Below are 22,193 nucleotides of genomic sequence, written 5' to 3'. Positions count from 1 at the left end.
GCGGCGCCAGGAATTTTCGCGAGGGTAGGCAAACCAAATAAATGGGCCCCCGACCCGGGACCCCCCTTTTCTCAACGAAATGCTTCAATAAAATAAAGTAGTGATGTACCGTGACGAACAAAGAAGTTCTAACAACAGTAAAACGAGTCCAAATATAACAGAACTGGTTTTATTTACTAGGAGATACCTCCAAAATTTCTAAAAACATTATCGACAATTGTTTCATTGTTATTTATAAATAATTTTATCTCTTGGGACAATTTTGAGACCCTTTCTAGATCAATTTGGGGCCCCTTATAGGATGATTTTGGGGCCCCTCAAAATTTTAAGGTAGGCAGTGGCCTACCTGGCCTACCCCCTAGCGCCGCCACTGCCGCCAATGTATTTTAAGCCAACGCCATGCCGACAAAAATTTGGCGGCGTCGGGGTCTAGGCCTTGTACAGTTAAGACGAATTTGGCGAAATAAGTACGAGTGTACAAAGAGAGATATTTGTAATACACCCGGGCTCACGAAGGAACAAATACTTGTATTTCGACAATACTCATACCCATACATAACGCCTGTTTTAGTATTATTCAAACGATGTTTTTAATTCTTCGTGTACCCTGGGTTAACCAAAGGTGTACAATTTGTTAAAATTCGATTGCAAGCGTACTCACTAGAGTCCCTACTTCATTGCGTTAGCCGGCGAACTGAAAGAGCGCTTAACCAATTTTAAAGGTACTCCGGACGTGGTTGTTAAAACTTCTAGAGCGCTTTGCTTAACCTCTCTATTGAGAAAATGAATCAGATACAGTTTGAGATCAGTTTTACTAGGTGAGGGCAATATAAAAGATAAACCAGATCTCACTAAACTGATTATCTTCTGGTATCTGAAATTACGACCTGAATAATATGATCAGCTTGCATTCAGAAGAACTGTTTTAGATCTAAAGTTACGTTCTTAATTTAAATCAAATCGGTTCACTTTTACAACGGCTACGACGATTACAGACGTTTGAGACTAGTTGGTCTGCGGTAATGAAACTTCGCTTAAAGAAACACGATATGAAATTAGAGTGGAATGTCACTTACAGTTGTCGAGATACTTCGGCGGTGACTTCTTTGGCAGACATTGGATTAATCCTAGTGAAACACATCAATGACTATCGTCAACTGGTGCTCGTCTCCATTTGTACAATGAGGCGCTTATCCATTCGCACAGTGCGTGTGCAATATAACTCCATGTTTTATGGTGGCGCGCGCTCCAGACAGTCGTATTTTAGTCCCTTCCGTAATTACCGGTGTTCCCTCTGTGTGCATTCCGTAAATCTTAAAAGGGGTGCACAACAGTTGTCATTCCGCGCTACAATTCCTAAAATCGATTTCAACGTTTTTAGGCTAATCCATAAAGCCACGACGCGTTAAGTGTTCTTTTTTTCAGTCCCAATTTTAATGGTAGCATTTTGCGTTAAAACCTATTTTCCGACCGTGCACTTCCTGTTTTTGTAAATATATGGAAGAAACCTTTAATTATAGCAATTTCAAGACGTCAAAATTAGGTACGTGGTTTGTTGACGCTTCAACTGTTTAAAACTGTCGGCTTTTGGCTGGCGCTAAAACGCGCACTTTTCTTATTTGAACAAATACAACAACGTGCACCCGTTTCTTCGTGGCGGCCTACTTCCGAAGTTTCGCGTTCGCTGAAAAAGGGCCTCACGTGCGAGCGTGCCGACGCTAAAACAGCGTCGCCATGGAAACGCGATTGACTCTGCTTACGCGGCTCGTATTGAGCAGTTTCACGTTCATTTTGCTTTTCCGATAATCAAGACCGAACTGCAGCACGACACCCGTAATTTCTATCCCGCGGCGCGACAAATGAGTTGTTACTGAGATGGACGGAGTCTGGGAATTCTGGTTTAATGGTGGCGACATCTATCGAACTGTTCGAGAACAACGCGCCACACTATTTGAGGACATATTTAATAACTTGGAGCACTTGTAAGTATGAGATGTAATCACTGATGTTACCGAGATCGACGGAGTCGGGGAATTTTTGTTTTATGATGCAGTGAGACAGCAATATCTATCGAACTGTTAAATAATTACGCGACAGACAATTTGAGGAAATATTTCATAATTTGATGTATGAGTTGTTAATTTTCGAACTATTTACGGCTGTTTCTATTTCTCCAACCATAGATCTAATACATAGGGATTCGCAACGTAAGCAAAGCAGTTTTCATCCGGTTTTCGTGCCGGATAGTTGACGCCACCTAGTGGTGGTTATTAGAAAGAAATCGGGTAGATAATTAAGAGTAAAATATAAAATTGTTATTTTTAAGGCACGTGCTTCCTAATATTTTAGTGTTATATGTTTCGTGGAATTTTTGACGCGTACAAAGTCTCGAGATCTAAAAAAAAGTCAACTGTAAGAAAATATTATTTGATTGTTTTAAGCCCAATTCACACTTTACAATTATTTATTAAATAATCTGATCAGTTTGCCTTCAGAAGAACTGTTTTAGATCTAAAGTTGCGTTCTTAATTTAATTCAAATCGGTTCACTTGCCGGGAGTAGTGGCTCACTCCTGTAATCCCAGGCGTCCGGGAGGCAGAGTTTGTGGAAGGCCGTGTGAGAACGACTACCAATCCCCCAACGGGTGGTCGGGATACTTCCACCACGGGTGTCCCCACCCCTGTCCCCACGTATCCCCCCGTTGGCGTGGCCGTTACACATATATCACCCTGATTAATCAGTTATTTTGTGTGTGCTGGTGTCTAAGGCCTCGGGTCGACACCGATGTTTGTGTATCTCAAAAAAAAAAAAAATCGGTTCACTTTTACAACGGCTACGACGATTACAGACATTTGAGACTAGTTGGTCTGCGGTAATGAATTATTATTAATTAAATAATTGTATCCGACTAATTGTAAGGAAGAAAATTGTATAGAGTAAACAAAAAATTGTAGAAATTGTTTCAACTTTTTCTGTTCACACTATACAATTTTCTTGCTTACAATTAGTTGGATACAATTAAGTGACCCAATTAATTGTCTAGTGTGAACACGGCTTAAGTAATATTAAAAATTGATATATTGTGCTAACAACCGGCAGCAAAATTATTGGAAATAAGTTGTTCTACAAACTTTAAAATCAGAACTTCAGGTAATTATTTACCTATAGCTCGTACTGCACAAACCGTCATCATCAACCCAATTTATTTACTAGAGGGGTGTTTTTCGAACAAAATTTTCTACCGAAGCTTAACATTACGTTGCGAATACCTTTGTATTTCATCTATTCTCCGACGGAAAGCACTGCTCAACAAGAATACACATATATATATATATATCCATCTCAGCACCTACTGCTATAAATACTCATTCTTCGTATTATATCCGAGATTATATCTCTGATAACTATGATCTGGAGACAATTTTTGGTGCGAAATAAATAAAATAAAACATAAATGAAGAAAATTTCGTCGGCTTTCCCAAATCTCTTCATGTAACTCCAAAAGCCACTAGAGAAATGGACAATTGAAATGTAATGGAATTTTTAAGGTAAATTTCCCATGACTGAGGAAATTTTATCTATCAAACATTGGCAACATTGTTTGTGGAACGACATAAAGGGAATATAACTAATATAAAACTTTTTGATCCATTTTAAATTAAAAAAAACTTTAAAGGAAATATAACCTCAAATAATTGGTGTAGTGTCTTTGGCTTTAGAAATGTTTGGCGCCACTGTACAAGGATATTTTAAAAATTGAAAGGGTCTTGATTTAACAATTAAAATGTTCGTTGGAACTTTCCTAAAATACGCGCGTGCGTAAGAAAGACCATTATTTTAAGAAGTTAAAAATGAAAAAAGACTGTTAGAAGCATTAAAAAAGAACAACCATCAACCTTTCAAACGCGCTAACCATTGCATCCGGGAGGCTTCGTTATAAGCGGAAACGTATTATTCGACGATTTATCTTTAACTTCTCCTACATTGGCCCCTCACTTTTCTTAAAAAATTAATAATAATACGGAATGAACGAAAGTAAAAAACAAGAGTTGCCACCGAGCCTTCAACCTTTCGGTTCACAGCCGAACGCGCTAACCATTGCGCCACGGAGGCTCCAATTTATCATGAAACGTACTATTCGACGATTAATCCCTCTTTTTAATACGTTGGCCCTACCATTTCTTAAAGAGTTAATAATAATACGCAATGAACGAAAGTAAAACAATAAGCGTCGCCACCGGATGGACTCGAACCATCAACCTTTCGGATAACAGCCGAACGCGCTAACCATTGCGCCACGGAGGCTCCAATTTATAATGAAACGTACTATTCGACGATTAATCCCTCTTTTTAATACGTTGGCCCTACCATTTCTTAAAGAGTTAATAATAATACGGAATGAACGAAAGTAAAACAATAAGCGTCGCCACCGGATGGTCTCGAACCATCAACCTTTCGGTTAACAGCCGAACGCGCTAACCATTGCGCCACGGAGGCTCCGGTTCACGCGGAAACGTACTATTCGAAGATTAATCCCTCTTTTTAATACGTTGGCCCTTCCATTTCTTAAAGAGTTAATAATAATACGGAATGAACGAAAGTAAAACAATAAGCATCGCCACCGGATGGACTCGAACCATCAACCTTTCGGTTAACAGCCGAACGCGCTAACCATTGCACCACGGAGGCTCCGGTGCACGCGGAAACGTACTATTTGACGATTTATCCCTGCTGTTCCTACGTTGGCCCTTCCATTTCTTAAAGGGTTAATAATAATACGGAATGAACGAAAGTAAAACAATAAGCGTCGCCACCGGATGGACTCGAACCATCAACCTTTCGGTTAACAGCCGAACGCGCTAACCATTGCGCCACGGAGGCTCCGATTTATCGTGAAACGTACTATTCGACGATTAATCCCTGTTTTTAATACGTTGGCCCTTCCATTTCTTAAAGAGTTAATAATAATACGCAATGAACGAAAGTAAAACAATAAGCGTCGCCACCGGATGGACTCGAACCATCAACCTTTCGGTTAACAGCCGTACGCGCTAACCATTGCGACACGGAGGCTCCAATTTATCATGAAACGTACTATTCGACGATTAATCCCTGTTTTTAATACGTTGGCCCTTCCATTTCTTAAAGAGTTAATAATAATACGCAATGAACGAAAGTAAAACAATAAGCATCGCCACCGGATGGACTCGAACCATCAACCTTTCGGTTAACAGCCGAACGCGCTAACCATTGCGACACGGAGGCTCCAATTTATCATGAAACGTACTATTCGACGATTAATCCCTGTTTTTAATACGTTGGCCCTTCCATTTCTTAAAGAGTTAATAATAATACGCAATGAACGAAAGTAAAACAATAAGCGTCGCCACCGGATGGACTCGAACCATCAACCCTTCGGTTAACAGCCGAACGCGCTAACCATTGCGACACGGAGGCTCCAATTTATCATGAAACGTACTATTCGACGATTAATCCCTGTTTTTAATACGTTGGCCCTTCCATTTCTTAAAGAGTTAATAATAATACGCAATGAACGAAAGTAAAACAATAAGCATCGCCACCGGATGGACTCGAACCATCAACCTTTCGGTTAACAGCCGAACGCGCTAACCATTGCGCCACGGAGGCTCCGGTTCACGCGGAAACGTAATATTCGACGATTTATTCCTGTTGTTCCTACGTTGGCCCTTACATTTCTTAAAGGGTTAATAATAATACGGAAAGAACGAAAGTAAAAGAATAAACATCGGCGCCGGATGGACTCGAACCATCAACCTTTCGGTTAACAGCCGAACGCGCTAACCATTGCGCCACGGAGGCTCCGATTCACGCGGAAACGTAATATTCGACGATTTATCCCTGTTGTTCCTACGTTGGCACTTCCATTTCTTAAAGAGTTAATAATAATACGGAAAGAACGAAAGTAAAAGAATAAACATCGGCACCGGATGGACTCGAACCATCAACCTTTCGGTTAACAGCCGAACGCGCTAACCATTGCGCCACGGAGGCTCCGATTCACGCGGAAACGTAATATTCGACGATTTATCCCTGTTGTTCCTACGTTGGCACTTCCATTTCTTAAAGAGTTAATAATAATACGGAATGAACGAAAGTAAAACAATAAGCGTCGCCACCGGATGGACTCGAACCATCAACCTTTCGGTTAACAGCCGAACGCGCTAACCATTGCGCCACGGAGGCTCCGGTTCACGCGGAAACGTAATATTTGACGATTTATCCCTGTTGTTCCTACGTTGGCACTTCCATTTCTTAAAGAGTTAATAATAATACGGAATGAACGAAAGTAAAACAATAAGCGTCGCCACCGGATGGACTCGAACCATCAACCTTTCGGTTAACAGCCGAACGCGCTAACCATTGCGCCACGGATGCTCCGGTTCACGCGGAAACGTAATATTTGACGATTTATCCCTGTTGTTCCTACGTTGGCACTTCCATTTCTTAAAGAGTTAATAATAATACGGAATGAACGAAAGTAAAACAATAAGCGTCGCCACCGGATGGACTCGAACCATCAACCTTTCGGTTAACAGCCGAACGCGCTAACCATTGCGCCACGGATGCTCCGGTTCACGCGGAAACGTAATATTTGACGATTTATCCCTGTTGTTCCTACGTTGGCACTTCCATTTCTTAAAGAGTTAATAATAATACGGAATGAACGAAAGTAAAACAATAAGCGTCGCCACCGGATGGATTCGAACCATCAACCTTTCGGTTAACAGCCGTACGCGCTAACCATTGCGACACGGAGGCTCCAATTTATCATGAAACGTACTATTCGACGATTAATCCCTGTTTTTAATACGTTGGCCCTTCCATTTCTTAAAGAGTTAATAATAATACGCAATGAACGAAAGTAAAACAATAAGCATCGCCACCGGATGGACTCGAACCATCAACCTTTCGGTTAACAGCCGAACGCGCTAACCATTGCGCCACGGAGGCTCCGGTTCACGCGGAAACGTAATATTCGACGATTTATTCCTGTTGTTCCTACGTTGGCCCTTCCATTTCTTAAAGAGTTAATAATAATACGCAATGAACGAAAGTAAAACAATAAGCATCGCCACCGGATGGACTCGAACCATCAACCTTTCGGTTAACAGCCGAACGCGCTCACCATTGCGACACGGAGGCTCCAATTTATCATGAAACGTACTATTCGACGATTAATCCCTGTTTTTAATACGTTGGCCCTTCCATTTCTTAAAGAGTTAATAATAATACGCAATGAACGAAAGTAAAACAATAAGCGTCGCCACCGGATGGACTCGAACCATCAACCCTTCGGTTAACAGCCGAACGCGCTAACCATTGCGACACGGAGGCTCCAATTTATCATGAAACGTACTATTCGACGATTAATCCCTGTTTTTAATACGTTGGCCCTTCCATTTCTTAAAGAGTTAATAATAATACGCAATGAACGAAAGTAAAACAATAAGCATCGCCACCGGATGGACTCGAACCATCAACCTTTCGGTTAACAGCCGAACGCGCTAACCATTGCGCCACGGAGGCTCCGGTTCACGCGGAAACGTAATATTCGACGATTTATTCCTGTTGTTCCTACGTTGGCCCTTACATTTCTTAAAGGGTTAATAATAATACGGAAAGAACGAAAGTAAAAGAATAAACATCGGCGCCGGATGGACTCGAACCATCAACCTTTCGGTTAACAGCCGAACGCGCTAACCATTGCGCCACGGAGGCTCCGATTCACGCGGAAACGTAATATTCGACGATTTATCCCTGTTGTTCCTACGTTGGCACTTCCATTTCTTAAAGAGTTAATAATAATACGGAAAGAACGAAAGTAAAAGAATAAACATCGGCACCGGATGGACTCGAACCATCAACCTTTCGGTTAACAGCCGAACGCGCTAACCATTGCGCCACGGAGGCTCCGATTCACGCGGAAACGTAATATTCGACGATTTATCCCTGTTGTTCCTACGTTGGCACTTCCATTTCTTAAAGAGTTAATAATAATACGGAATGAACGAAAGTAAAACAATAAGCGTCGCCACCGGATGGACTCGAACCATCAACCTTTCGGTTAACAGCCGAACGCGCTAACCATTGCGCCACGGAGGCTCCGGTTCACGCGGAAACGTAATATTTGACGATTTATCCCTGTTGTTCCTACGTTGGCACTTCCATTTCTTAAAGAGTTAATAATAATACGGAATGAACGAAAGTAAAACAATAAGCGTCGCCACCGGATGGACTCGAACCATCAACCTTTCGGTTAACAGCCGAACGCGCTAACCATTGCGCCACGGATGCTCCGGTTCACGCGGAAACGTAATATTTGACGATTTATCCCTGTTGTTCCTACGTTGGCACTTCCATTTCATAAAGAGTTAATAATAATACGGAATGAACGAAAGTAAAACAATAAGCGTCGCCACCGGATGGATTCGAACCATCAACCTTTCGGTTAACAGCCGAACGCGCTAACCATTGCGCCACGGAGGTTCCGATTCACGCGGAACCGTAATATTTGACGATTTATCCCTGTTGTTCCTACGTTGGCACTTACATTTCTTAAAGAGTTAATAATAATACGGAATGAACGAAAGTAAAACAATAAGCGTCGCCACCGGATGGATTCGAACCATCAACCTTTCGGTTAACAGCCGAACGCGCTAACCATTGCGCCACGGAGGCTCCGATTCACGCGGAAACGTAATATTTGACGATTTATCCCTGTTCTTCCTACGTTGGCACTTACATTTCTTAAAGAGTTAATAATAATACGGAATGAACGAAAGTAAAACAATAAGCGTCGCCTCCGGATGGACTCGAACCATCAACCTTTCGGTTAACAGCCGAACGCGTTAACCATTGCGCCACGGAGGCTCCGATTCACGCGGAAACGTAATATTTGACGATTTATCCCTGTTCTTCCTACGTTGGCACTTACATTTCTTAAAGAGTTAATAATAATACGGAATGAACGAAAGTAAAACAATAAGCGTCGCCTCCGGATGGACTCGAACCATCAACCTTTCGGTTAACAGCCGAACGCGTTAACCATTGCGCCACGGAGGCTCCGGTTCACGCGGAAACGTAATATTTGACGATTTATCCCTGTTGTTCCTACGTTGGCACTTCCATTTCTTAAAGAGTTAATAATAATACGGAATGAACGAAAGTAAAACAATAAGCGTCGCCACCGGATGGACTCGAACCATCAACCTTTCGGTTAACAGCCGAACGCGCTAACCATTGCGCCACGGAGGCTCCGATTCACGCGGAAACGTAATATTTGACGATTTATCCCTGTTGTTCCTACGTTGGCACTTCCATTTCTTAAAGAGTTAATAATAATACGGAATGAACGAAAGTAAAACAATAAGCGTCGCCACCGGATGGACTCGAACCATCAACCTTTCGGTTAACAGCCGAACGCGCTAACCATTGCGCCACGGAGGCTCCGGTTCACGCGGCAACGTAATATTTGACGATTTATCCCTGTTGTTCCTACGTTGGCACTTCCATTTCTTAAAGAGTTAATAATAATACGGAATGAACGAAAGTAAAACAATAAGCGTCGCCACCGGATGGACTCGAACCATCAACCTTTCGGTTAACAGCCGAACGCGCTAACCATTGCGCCACGGAGGCTCCGGTTCACGCGGAAACGTAATATTTGACGATTTATCCCTGTTGTTCCTACGTTGGCACTTCCATTTCTTAAAGAGTTAATAATAATACGGAATGAACAAAAGTAAAACAATAAGCGTCGCCACCGGATGGACTCGAACCATCAACCTTTCGGTTAACAGCCGAACGCGCTAACCATTGCGCCACGGAGGCTCCGGTTCACGCGGAAACGTAATATTTGACGATTTATCCCTGTTGTTCCTACGTTGGCCCTTACATTTCTTAAAGGGTTAATAATAATACGGAAAGAACGAAAGTAAAAGAATAAACATCGGCACCGGATGGACTCGAACCATCAACCTTTCGGTTAACAGCCGAACGCGCTAACCATTGCGCCACGGAGGCTCCAATTTATCATGAAACGTACTATTCGACGATTAATCCCCCTTTTTAATACGTTGGCCCTTCCATTTCTTAAAGAGTTAATAATAATACGGAATGAACGAAAGTAAAACAATAAGCGTCGCCACCGGATGGACTCGAACCATCAGCCTTTCGGTTAACAACCGAACGCGCTAACCATTGCGCCACGGAGGTTCCGATTCACGCGGTAACGTAATATTTGACGATTTATCCCTGTTGTTCCTACGTTGGCCCTTCCATTTCTTAAAGAGTTAATAATAATACGGAATGAACGAAAGTAAAACAATAAGCGTCGCCACCGGATGGACTCGAACCATCAACCTTTCGGTTAACAGCCGAACGCGCTAACCATTGCGCCACGGAGGCTCCGGTTCACGCGGAAACGTAATATTTGACGATTTATCCCTGCTGTTCCTACGTTGGCCCTTCCATTTCTTTAAGGGTTAATAATAATACGGAAAGAACGAAAGTAAAAGAATAAACATCGGCACCGGATGGACTCGAACCATCAACCTTTCGGTTAACAGCCGAACGCGCTAACCATTGCGCCACGAAGGCTCCGATTCACTCGGCAACGTAATATTTGACGATTTATCCCTGTTGTTCCTACGTTGGCACTTCCATTTCTTAAAGGGTTAATAATAATACGGAATGAACGAAAGTAAAACAATAAGCGTCGCCACCGGATGGACTCGAACCATCAGCCTTTCGGTTAACAGCCGAACGCGCTAACTGTCGTGAACAGCGAAATAAAAGACGCGAACTATTCCGACATAAAAACCGGTAGACCTTTTTCCTCTTATTTCAAAACAGAACTGGCCGTTAATTTATTTTTACACGCGCAAAATAACACCTTTTTTAACAGCAACCAAAAACTCACTTTCACGCGCGCGTGCGCTATATAAACATTTGAAAACGAATATAGGTACATGTACTATACAAAATTACGATGTGTACAACCGAACATTCCGCCCGCCTTGAAATAACGAATTTCAAATGAGATAGTAAAAGTCCGAAAAGTTACATTTGCATACATAAATAACCCTTAGTATACAGTTTGAATACAATTAAAATCAGTCTAGTGGTAACTGGCATAATTTAACTACGGGTCTTTTCAGTGATTTGTCAGAGGTTCTGACAGTTACGACGCGAACTTGATTGTCTTGTCCTGGATGAAGTTCAGTGATTCTTGCCATTCTCCACTTGGTTGGAGGTAAATCTTCATCTTTGAGCAAGACCAAGTCGCCGACTCGTAGATTCGGTTTTGGTGTAGTCCACTTTGGACGTTGTTGAAGGCGAGAGAGGAATTCATTTCGCCAACGGTTCCAAAAGTGCTGCAGTACTTGTTGGCCCAATTGCCAACGTGACAGGCGGTTGACGTTTTCAGAAGTGAGATCGGGTTCGGGTATTGCGGTGAGTGCATCTCCGATTAGGAAATGTCCAGGTGTCAACGCATTGAAGTCGTTTGGATCCGAGCTTAACGCCGTTAAAGGACGTGAATTTAAGCAAGCTTCAATTTGTCAAAGAAGCGTTTGCATTTCTTCAAAGTTTAGAACCATGGTGCCAAGAACTCGTTTCAGATGATACTTGACGGACTTCACCCCGGCTTCCCAGAGGCCTCCAAAATGTGGCGCTGCAGGCGGGTTGAAGTGCCAATTAATTCCTTCGTCTGCGAGCCATCGTGATACTTGATCGTTGTTGTTTGTAGAGACTATGAATTTGATGAATGTTTTCATCTCTCGATCGGCTCCTGTAAAGTTGGTTCCACAGTCGCTGTAAATGTCGGCGCATTTTCCTCGTCGAGCAACAAAGCGTTTCAATGCTGCCAGAAATGCTTCGGTGGTCATGTCACTGACAAGCTCAAGATGAATTGATCTTGTGGTAAAGCAAGCGAAGACGGCAATGTATCCCTTAAACCTGAGGTGACTTCGTCCCTTCATTAGTTTAAGGGTAAAAGGTCCTGCGTAGTCGACTCCACACTTCAAAAATGGCCGAGCAGGATTTACTCTCGCTGGTGGTAAATCGCCCATAAGTTGCTTTACAGTGACTGCCTGCTGTCGCACACATGAAACACATCTTCTGATATGGAAACGTATGGCATCACGAAGACCGACGATCCAATAACGTTTCTGTAAGACAGAAGTTAGTAGTTGAGCACCTCCGTGAAAATGTTTCTCGTGCTCGTGTTGTATTAGAAGTTCTGTTAATTTGCTCTGTCTCGGTAACAGTGCCGGATGCCTTTGTTCGTATGGTAAGTTGGAGTGGCAAAGTCTGCCACCAACTCTAAGAATCCCATCTTGATCGATGTACGGACGCATCGAAAGGATTTTACTTTTCCGTGGTAATTCTTTGTTTTGTTTAAGGCAAGCTATCTCTTCGTTAAAACTGTTGCTTTGGACGACCCGAATCCAATGGGATAGCGCCTTTTCGTTCTCTTCCTTCGATAAAGGTCCAGTAATCCTCAATTCTGTCGCATTTCGCGAATTGAAGACAAAACGTAGAATGTAGGCGGTGATATGAATGAGTTTTTTACGCGCTGAAAATTTGGAAAGGAGCGTGAAATCCATTTGATGATGTGTTACTAACGAAATAATTCGTCTTTCCTCGGATAAACATTCATTTGGCTCTGAGAGTTCATGTAGTTCTTGCGTTGTTGCGGCGAAAATAAGGCACTGCGGTCCATGCCACCAGAGACCATGATTTCCCAGTTCGCTAGCGGATATTCCTCGAGAAGCGCAATCTGCAGGGTTGCTGTCTCCTGAAATGTGATGCCATTGCGCTCTCGGTAGTTTCTCGTGGATTTCTGACACTCGATTGGCTACGAACGTTTTCCAACGTTGCGGTGGAGCTTTCAACCAAGCTAGGACGATTGTTGAGTCCGACCAGCAATGAACATCAGCTATATCCAATCTCAATGACTCCCTGATCAGTTGAATCAGAGAAGCCAAAAGTAATGCACCAGATAATTCCAGTCTCGGAAGTGTGATTTGTTTGAGCGGAGCGACTCTTGTTTTCGCAGCGATCAGTTGTATTTTGATTTGTCCGTTGTTATTCACCGTCTTCAGGTATACGGCAGCTGCGTACGCTTTCTCCGATGCGTCACAAAATCCATGCAGGCTAATGTCTGTAGCATTAGCTTGCGAAATGTGCCGTTGAACCGTAATGTTTTCAATTTCTGGTAAATCGGTTCGAAACGACCTCCATTTAGCTTCAAGTGGTTGGGGAAGTTGCTCATCCCAATTCAATTTTAGCTGCCACATTTCCTGTAACATCAGTTTCGCTCGAACGGTTACTGGTGCCAACAGTCCCAGAGGATCGAATATCCTTGCTGTATCCGAAAGAATCGTACGTTTAGTGATTGAACTTCTTGACGCTGGAGAAGTAACCATAAACGAGAAATTATCAGCCGAAGGAGTCCAATATAGGCCGAGAGTCTTGACTGATTCGTCGTTCTCGATGCATAGTGGCTTTTGTAAATCCTTCATGTTGGCTGGTAGTGTATCCAATAATGCAGCTTCATTCGACGCCCATTTCCTTATTTCAAATCCTGCTTGAGATGTAGCTTGAATGATTTCTGACTGAAGTCTTAAAACGTTCTCAATCGTTTCGTCTCCTGTCATTAGATCGTCCATGTAGAAGTCATTTTGTAAAGCCGAAGATGCCAACGGAAGTGTCTCTTTCACGTCATGGCCGAGTTGCTTCAAGACTTTAGTTGCTAGGTATGGCGCTGATGCGGTTCCATATGTAACCGTTAGCAAACGGTATTCGAGCAAGGGTTCGTGTGAGTTGTTTCGCCAAACAATTCTTTGAAGATCGGAGTCGTCTGGATGTACTCTAATTTGACGAAACATTTTGGCAAGGTCTGCTTTCATTACAATGCGATGTTGACGAAAGCGAATAAGGAGATTGACCAAATCATCTTGAAGTTTTGGCCCCACTAGCAGATGATCGTTTAGGGAAACTCCAGTTGTAGATTTGGCAGAGGCGTCGAACACCACACGAACTGTCGTGGTGGTACTGTCTTCTTTGAATACCGCATGATGAGGCACGTAGTAAGATGGATTGGTTTCGATTTTTATTTCATTCGAGGGAATGAGTTCCATATGTCCAAGGGCAATGTATTCCCCCATGAACTTGCGGTACTCCTCATAGAGATTCGGGTTAACACGTAGACGTCGTTCTAAGTGAGAGAATCGACGGATTGCCATTTGTTTAGAATCTCCAAGTTTTGGTGCATCGTTTATCTTTGGTAATCGTACAGTGAATCTTCCTGTAGAGTCACGTGTATGTGATTCTTCAAAGTTCTTTTCACATTGAATTTCTGTTGGAGATAGTATTCTTCGAGGCTGGATGTCTTCTAGCTCCCAAAGATGTTTCAAATCTGCTTCCAATGTACAATGGTGGACCTTTATTTTCGAACTTCTTCCGGCCATCAGCAATGGACCGGAAACTGCCCATCCGAAAAGAGTATTAAAGGCACCTGGAAGACCTTCTTTCCCCTTGCAAATGCCATCTTGTAAGAGCTCTAGATACACGTCAGCACCTAGTAAAATATCCACTTGTCCAGGGCTATGAAAAGTTGGATCAGCAAGTGTTAAGCCTTTCAAATGTAGACAATTTCCAGGATCGAACGGACTGTTAGGTAAATAATCCGTGACCTTTTTCAGGACGATTGCCTCGACGATGACCTCCGACGTGTTAATGATATTTGACTGAATATTCACCATGACACTGCCTTGAGAGGTGTTCATTCCGGTTGCTCCAATTCCGTCAACTGAGACGTTGAAACGTGTTCGCTTCAATCTTAGTTTCCTCGTGAATTGTTCCGTGATGAAACTGGCTTGAGAACCCGAGTCCAGAAGCGCTCGGGCTGGATAAAGTTGCTCGTCAAGTCCCTTGACTTGGACCATTGCGGTTGCCAAGATAACTTGGGTTGATCCAATTATTTCACGAGATGGGCATGAAACTACACCGGAGGTTGCCTTCGTCTTCGTTAATTCCTTCTCTTGATGTAGAAGTGTGTTATGTCGTGCGTTGCATTTCCTACAATGACCAGATTTGCAGTCATTGCTTTGATGACCGGTTCGTAAGCAATTGAAACACATGGCACTCCTCTTGACCATGTTCCAACGCTCGTCCGAAGATGCATTCAGAAAATTGGTACATTTGTATACAGAGTGTGTTTCGTTGCAAAAGTGACACGTCTCGCTCAGAGCACCATGATGAGCCTTTGTACTCGGTCTCTGATGTAATGGAGGCTTCGACTTGATTGCAGTAGTTGTAGGCGGAGCTGCTGCTAAGGCTCTGGTCCGTTGTTCAAGAAATGTAACGAGATCCTCGAAAGTTGGTCTTTCGGTCCCCCTCAGGGAAAGTTCCCATTGTCGGCGAGATTCTGAATCCAGTTTTTCCTTTACAAGATGAAATAGTATGGAGTCCCAATGTTGTACTGGTTCTTTGAGAACCTTGAGCGCCCTTATGCATTCGGCGGTGGTATCGATGAGCGTTCGTAAAGCGGATGAAGATTCTTGGATGACGTTAGTTTGACTGAAGAGACGTTTTACGTGTGCATCGATGATTTCCCGGGTATTGTTGAACCGATTGTTTAAGATATCCCAAGCTTCCAGATAATTAGCGTCAGTTACCGGAATAGATTGAACTAGGAGCGCTGCTTCGTTTCGTAATGATGACTTCAAATACTGAAACTTCTGAGCTCCGGTGAGCGATTCGTTGTTGTGTACGGTGGCCGTGAAGAGATCATGAAATGGAAGCCAATCGACGTAACCACCGCTGAATGATGGAAGTTCCAGCTTAGGTAAACGTACATCACTAGCTGGTCTGACTTGTCTCACTGGAATGTTTGCTGCTCTTTCATTTGATTCAGTGACGAGTAGGATTGTCAGATCTTCGAGTCGAGCGACTAGAGGGTTGTATTCATCTTCATGATCCGCGAAGTCGTCGTCGTCGGGATCGATATTTGCAACTACGGCATCGTGAACCTCATCCAAGTCTTTCGATAGTTTTTCCACCTTGTCTACATACAGCTTCAAGGCGACGTCAAATAGATTCGTTGCTGTTTGACCCACCGCATTTTCAATCCTGGTGATCTGTCCCTTGATAGCTGCTCTTCTTCTCACCAGAACATCCATGATGACTTATGTTGATTCGTTTACGATCGGGATATGATCGATGGTTTAAACGGTTTCCAACGGAGAATCCACGCTAATTTTCACTGTCTCTCACGGAAAGATAGCCGATTCGATGATTAGTTGAGGAACATAATCAAGTTGACGAATGTATCCGGCTCGACGGACCAAAAAATGTCGTGAACAGCGAAATAAAAGACGCGAACTATTCCGACATAAAAACCGGTAAACCTTTTTCCTCTTATTTCAAAACAGAACTGGCCGTTAATTTATTTTTACACGCGCAAAATAACACCTTTTTTAACAGCAACCAAAAACTCACTTTCACGCGCGCGTGCGCTATATAAACATTTGAAAACGAATATAGGTACATGTACTATACAAAATTACGATGTGTACAACCGAACACTAACCATTGCGCCACGGAGGCTCCGATTCACGCGGAAACGTAATATTTGACGATTTATCCCTGTTGTTCCTACGTTGGCCCTTCCATTTCTTAAAGAGTTAATAATAATACGGAATGAACGAAAGTAAAACAATAAGCGTCGCCACCGGATGGACTCGAACCATAAACCTTTCGGTTAACAGCCGAACGCGCTAACCATTGCGCCACGGAGGATCTAATTTATCATGAAACGTACTATTCGACGATTAATCCCTCTTTTTAATACGTTGGCCCTTCCATTTCTTAAAGAGTTAATAATAATACGCAATGAACGAAAGTAAAACAATAAGCGTCGCCACCGGATGGACTCGAACCATCAACCTTTCGGTTAACAGCCGAACGCGCTAACCATTGCGCCACGGAGGCTCCGGTTCACGCGGAAACGTAATATTTGACGATTTATCCCTGTTGTTCCTACGTTGGCACTTCCATTTCTTAAAGGGTTAATAATAATACGCAATGAACGAAAGTAAAACAATAAGCATCGCCACCGGATGGACTCGAACCATCAACCTTTCGGTTAACAGCCGAACGCGCTAACCATTGCGCCACGGAGGTTCCGGTTCACCGGATTGTCCTTCTTGGCAGAGAGATCTTGCCGTGGCACTCTTGAATCCTTTTGACGGTACTTCCAGCCCCAGAATTAATGTTTTACGGTGCCAGTTAACTCAGCCGTTATTAAGTCGTCTTTCTCCGCGTTATCGCGAAATGTGGATTGCCTGGCAGACATTTCTCACTTCGCAGAATTTACGTCTACAGATGGCAGCCGATCCGTTCCACGAGCCGGTGTTTTATAGTCAGCGTGTTGATCTATCTACTCTGACTTCGCGGTGACGGCTTCCGTTTCTTTCGCATGGACTACTATGTCTCCGCGATTTTTGTTACGAAGTCATACCTGGTTTTCTTCCAGAGGACAGTGTATTGGAACTATGCGATATTGATGCCTCGATGCAGCGGGCTCTGGATGTCAAACGCGTTTATTCCGTTATTAAAGAATCTTTGCCGAAAGATTTCAACCGCGTGTACGCTTCTCGTCGCGGGTTCCAGTCGAGAATGCAATACGTGTTTTTTCCAAAGACAACACCGAATTGGATTATTTGGCGGCCTCGGCTAAAGAACTATATCAGCGCTACCTTTCGGTTCGAAATTACGAGTCATCCGGTGAGCTTAAGTGGCGGGAATATTTAGGAGGTCCCTTACCCAAACCAGGATGGAGTTGGTTAAAAGGCCGAGTTTTAAGTCCCGAACAACGCGATAATAATTTAAGAATTGTTCATCACGCGCTATTTCTTAACAAACGTATTCATTTGTTCGATCCGCAGATCTCTCCCATGTGTACTTTTTGTAAAAACGCAGAAGAAACATTATCACGTATATTATTTGGGTGTAGCATTGTTGAGGCCTGGTGGTCATGGCTATTTAAAGATAAACTTTGTTTAAAACTCGATTATTTTACCAATCCCGGCTTTGTTCGAAATTGTTTTATTGTTTTTCAAGGTAAATGCCCGATATCTTTAAATTCTCATGAGTTAAAAATAATACATTTCATGGTATCTCTTTTAAAGTAACTTATTCTGGACTGCCGTTCCTTTTATAATTTCAATCAAAACATACCTCTCGTAGTAGTTCAACATAGATTTTATGCAAAATTTAAATGCGAAATACGTAAAACCATTAAAATTTTTAAAGATAAAGATAAAGAATTTACTAACATGTTGTCAAAAATATTTTAAGAACTCTAATTTAACAGTGTCAATAGTCTTTAAAATGCACTCCAGTCTGTTTTAAGGGGTTAACTATTGTTCTTTAATTGCATTCATATATATATCGCATTCCAAGAGTTGGTTTTGGGTTAATATACACAAACGCATTAGAATTCCTGTATTTTTATGATTGTTGTTATTATTTTATTACTATTGGTCTCGCAACTTTTGTAATATACACTAAAAATGTATTTTTTAATGATATAATTAAAAAAAAAAAGCGTTCGGCTGTTAACCGAAAGGTTGATGGTTCGAGTCCATCCGGTGGCGACGCTTATTGTTTTACTTTCGTTCATTGCGTATTATTATTAACTCTTTTAGAAATGGAAGGGCCAACGTATTAAAAAGGGGGATTAATCGTCGAATAGTACGTTTCATGATAAATTGGAGCCTCCGTGGTGCAATGGTTAGCGCGTTCGGCTGTTAACCGAGAGGTTGATGGTTCGAGTCCATCCGGTGGCGATGCTTATTGTTTTACTTTCGTTCATTGCGTATTATTATTAACTCTTTAAGAAATGGAAGGGCCAACGTATTAAAAAGGGGGATTAATCGTCGAATAGTACGTTTCATGATAAATTGGAGCCTCCGTGGCGCAATGGTTAGCGCGTTCGGCTGTTAACCGAAAGGTTGATGGTTCGAGTCCATCCGGTGGCGACGCTTATTGTTTTACTTTCGTTCATTGCGTATTATTATTAACTCTTTAAGAAATGGAAGGGCCAACGTATTAAAAAGAGGGATTAATCGTTGAATAGTACGTTTCATGATAAATTGGAGCCTCCGTGGCGCAATGGTTAGCGCGTTCGGCTGTTAGCCGAAAGGTTGGTGGTTCAAGTCCAACCGGTGGCGACGCTTATTGTTTTACTTTCGTTCATTGCGTTACATTATTAACTCTTTAAGAAATGGAAGGGCCAACGTATTAAAAAGGGGATTAATCGTCGAATAGTACGTTTCATGATAAATTGGAGCCTCTGTGGCGCAATGGTTAGCGCGTTCAGCTGTTAACCGAAAGGTTGATGGTTCGAGTCCATCCGGTGGCGACGCTTTTTGTTTTACTTTCGTTCATTGCGTATTATTATTAACTCTTTAAGAAATGGAAGGGCCAACGTATTAAAAAGGGGGATTAATCGTCGAATAGTACGTTTCATGATAAATTGGAGCCTCCGTGGCGCAATGGTTAGCGATGGGCCAAAGAGAAGACGAACTTGTTTTCGAAACGACTATTTTTAAAGAGGCGGGAAAGATTTCATCGAAATTCACTGGAATGGCCCATTAACTCAGTTAGTAAGAGCGTCGTGCTAATAACGCGCAGGCCGTGGTTCGATCCCCCCATGGGCCAAAGAGAAGAAGAATTTGTTTTCGAAACGACTAATTTTAAAAACGTGGGAAAGATTTCATCGAAATTCACTGGAAAGGCCCATTAACTCAGTTGGTTAGAGCGTCGTGCTATTAACGCGAAGGTCGTGGGTTCGACCCCCCCATGGGCCAAAGAGAATAAGAATTTGTTTTCGAAACGACTAATTTTAAAAAGGTGGGAAAGATTTCATCGACATCCACTGGAAAGGCCCATTAACTCAGTTGGTTAGAGCGTCGTGCTAATAACGCGAAGGTCGTGGGTTCGATCCCCCCATGGGCCAAAGAGAATAACAATTTGTTTTCGAAACGACTAATTTTAAAAAGGCGGGAAAGATTTCATCGAAATTCATTGAAAAGGCCCATTAGCTAAGTTGGTTAGAGCGTCGTGCTAATAACGCGAAGGTCATGGGTTCGATCCCCCATGGGCCAAAGAGAAGAAGAATTTGTTTTCGAAACGACTAATTTTAAAAAGGCGTGAAAGATTTCATCGAAAATTATTGGAAAGGCTCATTAGCTCAGTTGGTTAGAGCGTCGTACTGATAACGCGAAGGTCGTTGGTTCGATCTCCCCATGGGCCAAAGAGAAGAAGAATTGGTTTTGAAAGACTATTTTTAAAAATGCTGGAAAGAATACATCAAAATTCATCGGAATGGCCCATTAGCTCATTTGGTTAGAGCATCGTGCTAATAACGCGAAGGTCGTGGGTTCGATCCCCCCATGGGCCAAAGAGAAGAAGAATTGGTTTTGAAAGACTATTTTTAAAAATGCGGGAAAAATTTCATCGAAATTCATCGGAATGGCCCATTAGCTCAGTTGGTTAGAGCGTCGTGCTAATAACGCGAAGGTCGTGGGTTCGATCCCGCCATGGGCCAAAGAGAAGAAGAATTGGTTTTGAAAGACTATTTTTAAAAATGCGGGAAAGATTTCATCGAAATTTTTCTGAAAGGCCCATTAGCTAAGTTGGTTAGAGCGTCGTGCTAATAACGCGAAGGTCATGGGTTCGATCCCCCATGGGCCAAAGAGAAGAAGAATTTGTTTTCGAAACGACTAATTTTAAAAAGGCGTGAAAGATTTCATCGAAAATTATTGGAAAGGCTCATTAGCTCAGTTGGTTAGAGCGTCGTACTGATAACGCGAAGGTCGTTGGTTCGATCTCCCCATGGGCCAAAGAGAAGAAGAATTGGTTTTGAAAGACTATTTTTAAAAATGCTGGAAAGAATACATCAAAATTCATCGGAATGGCCCATTAGCTCATTTGGTTAGAGCATCGTGCTAATAACGCGAAGGTCGTGGGTTCGATCCCCCCATGGGCCAAAGAGAAGAAGAATTGGTTTTGAAAGACTATTTTTAAAAATGCGGGAAAAATTTCATCGAAATTCATCGGAATGGCCCATTAGCTCAGTTGGTTAGAGCGTCGTGCTAATAACGCGAAGGTCGTGGGTTCGATCCCCCCATGGGCCAAAGAGAAGAAGAATTGGTTTTGAAAGACTATTTTTAAAAATGCGGGAAAGATTTCATCGAAATTTTTCTGAAATGCCCATTAGCTCAGTTGGTTAGAGCGTCGTGCTAATAACGCGAAGGTCGTGGGTTCGATCCCCCCATGGGCCAAAGAGAAGAAGAATTGGTTTTGAAAGACTATTTTTTAAAATGCGGGAAAGATTTCATCGAAATCATCGGAATGGCCCATTAGCTCAGTTGGTTAGAGCGTCGTGCTGGAGAGCGCTGCTGACTCTTGACCTAGGCGGTTCGTTAATTTTTCGCTCCGCTTTCTTCTGCCTCGGTTTCGCCATTTTCCCTATTATTTTACATTAATTTATAGTTTTCTTAATATTACCTTTCGCTTGGTTTTTAACTTTGTTGTTCCTCCTGGTTTCTCGGGCGAGAGCCAGGATGGATTTATTAAAACGTACTAATTTTATAACCTGCAATGACGCCGCTGTTTCCGAAAATGCCGTTCACGTTGCTATCCAGAAGGCCTTTGGTTTGGATGCTGTTACGTCCGTTGTTCCCTCGGACGGTGGGTTTTACGCTACTTTTGTTTCGGCGAGTGATGCCGAAGCGTGCGTTGCTGAAGGAGTGGAGGTAGGAGGAATAGTTTTTGCAGTGTCGAATGTTGCCGTGAAGGTGATTACTGCTACTTTCTTTGGTATGCCTGAAATCGTTACCGATGAATGTTTGAAGGAGAAATTACAGTCTATGGGCTGTGAGCTTAAAAGTGAAATAATTTGGCTTAAGAATAAGAAAAATCTTTATACAGGGGTACGTCGAATACATTTGGCCCTCCCTGAGAAGGTCTCGGCTCTCCCTTATCGCGTATGGTCTCGAAAATAAGATCGGAGGGAATTCTACCCCCTAGTATGCGTGAAGGCATGATAATCTTGTTGCCAAAGAAAGGAGATTTAA

At 42.6% G+C, this 22,193-nt stretch overlaps 22 non-coding genes across 22 annotated transcripts; 6 read left to right on the top strand and 16 right to left on the bottom strand.

Moving 5' to 3' along the window:
• Window positions 1–4,232: 4,232 nt before the first annotated feature.
• TRNAN-GUU (transfer RNA asparagine (anticodon GUU)) lies at window positions 4,233–4,305 on the bottom strand. The gene has a single exon. It is a non-coding gene; the product is annotated as a tRNA-Asn (tRNA).
• Window positions 4,306–4,808: 503 nt separating this feature from the next.
• TRNAN-GUU (transfer RNA asparagine (anticodon GUU)) lies at window positions 4,809–4,881 on the bottom strand. Its single transcript has one exon. It is a non-coding gene; the product is annotated as a tRNA-Asn (tRNA).
• A 695-nt stretch (window positions 4,882–5,576) lies between these two features.
• TRNAN-GUU (transfer RNA asparagine (anticodon GUU)) lies at window positions 5,577–5,649 on the bottom strand. The gene has a single exon. It is a non-coding gene; the product is annotated as a tRNA-Asn (tRNA).
• Window positions 5,650–6,152: 503 nt separating this feature from the next.
• On the bottom strand, window positions 6,153–6,225 carry TRNAN-GUU (transfer RNA asparagine (anticodon GUU)). The gene has a single exon. It is a non-coding gene; the product is annotated as a tRNA-Asn (tRNA).
• A 695-nt stretch (window positions 6,226–6,920) lies between these two features.
• Window positions 6,921–6,993, bottom strand: TRNAN-GUU (transfer RNA asparagine (anticodon GUU)). Its single transcript has one exon. It is a non-coding gene; the product is annotated as a tRNA-Asn (tRNA).
• Window positions 6,994–7,496: 503 nt separating this feature from the next.
• TRNAN-GUU (transfer RNA asparagine (anticodon GUU)) lies at window positions 7,497–7,569 on the bottom strand. Its single transcript has one exon. It is a non-coding gene; the product is annotated as a tRNA-Asn (tRNA).
• A 503-nt stretch (window positions 7,570–8,072) lies between these two features.
• TRNAN-GUU (transfer RNA asparagine (anticodon GUU)) lies at window positions 8,073–8,145 on the bottom strand. Its single transcript has one exon. It is a non-coding gene; the product is annotated as a tRNA-Asn (tRNA).
• A 503-nt stretch (window positions 8,146–8,648) lies between these two features.
• Window positions 8,649–8,721, bottom strand: TRNAN-GUU (transfer RNA asparagine (anticodon GUU)). Its single transcript has one exon. It is a non-coding gene; the product is annotated as a tRNA-Asn (tRNA).
• A 119-nt stretch (window positions 8,722–8,840) lies between these two features.
• Window positions 8,841–8,913, bottom strand: TRNAN-GUU (transfer RNA asparagine (anticodon GUU)). The gene has a single exon. It is a non-coding gene; the product is annotated as a tRNA-Asn (tRNA).
• A 119-nt stretch (window positions 8,914–9,032) lies between these two features.
• TRNAN-GUU (transfer RNA asparagine (anticodon GUU)) lies at window positions 9,033–9,105 on the bottom strand. The gene has a single exon. It is a non-coding gene; the product is annotated as a tRNA-Asn (tRNA).
• Window positions 9,106–9,224: 119 nt separating this feature from the next.
• TRNAN-GUU (transfer RNA asparagine (anticodon GUU)) lies at window positions 9,225–9,297 on the bottom strand. The gene has a single exon. It is a non-coding gene; the product is annotated as a tRNA-Asn (tRNA).
• A 119-nt stretch (window positions 9,298–9,416) lies between these two features.
• TRNAN-GUU (transfer RNA asparagine (anticodon GUU)) lies at window positions 9,417–9,489 on the bottom strand. Its single transcript has one exon. It is a non-coding gene; the product is annotated as a tRNA-Asn (tRNA).
• Window positions 9,490–9,608: 119 nt separating this feature from the next.
• TRNAN-GUU (transfer RNA asparagine (anticodon GUU)) lies at window positions 9,609–9,681 on the bottom strand. The gene has a single exon. It is a non-coding gene; the product is annotated as a tRNA-Asn (tRNA).
• A 119-nt stretch (window positions 9,682–9,800) lies between these two features.
• TRNAN-GUU (transfer RNA asparagine (anticodon GUU)) lies at window positions 9,801–9,873 on the bottom strand. Its single transcript has one exon. It is a non-coding gene; the product is annotated as a tRNA-Asn (tRNA).
• A 503-nt stretch (window positions 9,874–10,376) lies between these two features.
• On the bottom strand, window positions 10,377–10,449 carry TRNAN-GUU (transfer RNA asparagine (anticodon GUU)). The gene has a single exon. It is a non-coding gene; the product is annotated as a tRNA-Asn (tRNA).
• A 6,518-nt stretch (window positions 10,450–16,967) lies between these two features.
• TRNAN-GUU (transfer RNA asparagine (anticodon GUU)) lies at window positions 16,968–17,040 on the bottom strand. The gene has a single exon. It is a non-coding gene; the product is annotated as a tRNA-Asn (tRNA).
• A 1,978-nt stretch (window positions 17,041–19,018) lies between these two features.
• Window positions 19,019–19,091, top strand: TRNAN-GUU (transfer RNA asparagine (anticodon GUU)). The gene has a single exon. It is a non-coding gene; the product is annotated as a tRNA-Asn (tRNA).
• A 757-nt stretch (window positions 19,092–19,848) lies between these two features.
• Window positions 19,849–19,922, top strand: TRNAN-AUU (transfer RNA asparagine (anticodon AUU)). The gene has a single exon. It is a non-coding gene; the product is annotated as a tRNA-Asn (tRNA).
• A 372-nt stretch (window positions 19,923–20,294) lies between these two features.
• On the top strand, window positions 20,295–20,368 carry TRNAI-GAU (transfer RNA isoleucine (anticodon GAU)). Its single transcript has one exon. It is a non-coding gene; the product is annotated as a tRNA-Ile (tRNA).
• A 515-nt stretch (window positions 20,369–20,883) lies between these two features.
• Window positions 20,884–20,957, top strand: TRNAI-GAU (transfer RNA isoleucine (anticodon GAU)). The gene has a single exon. It is a non-coding gene; the product is annotated as a tRNA-Ile (tRNA).
• Window positions 20,958–21,177: 220 nt separating this feature from the next.
• TRNAI-AAU (transfer RNA isoleucine (anticodon AAU)) lies at window positions 21,178–21,251 on the top strand. Its single transcript has one exon. It is a non-coding gene; the product is annotated as a tRNA-Ile (tRNA).
• A 73-nt stretch (window positions 21,252–21,324) lies between these two features.
• TRNAI-AAU (transfer RNA isoleucine (anticodon AAU)) lies at window positions 21,325–21,398 on the top strand. The gene has a single exon. It is a non-coding gene; the product is annotated as a tRNA-Ile (tRNA).
• The last annotated feature ends 795 nt before the right edge of the window (window positions 21,399–22,193 follow it).

Source organism: Leiobunum rupestre, chromosome 1 (genome assembly GCF_980474605.1).
Source record: "Leiobunum rupestre chromosome 1, qqLeiRupe1.1.hap1, whole genome shotgun sequence".
In the NCBI taxonomy this organism is placed as follows: domain Eukaryota; kingdom Metazoa; phylum Arthropoda; class Arachnida; order Opiliones; family Sclerosomatidae; genus Leiobunum; species Leiobunum rupestre.
The sequence above is the reverse complement of the archived record's forward strand: the minus strand, read 5'-3'. Positions and strand labels throughout refer to the sequence as shown.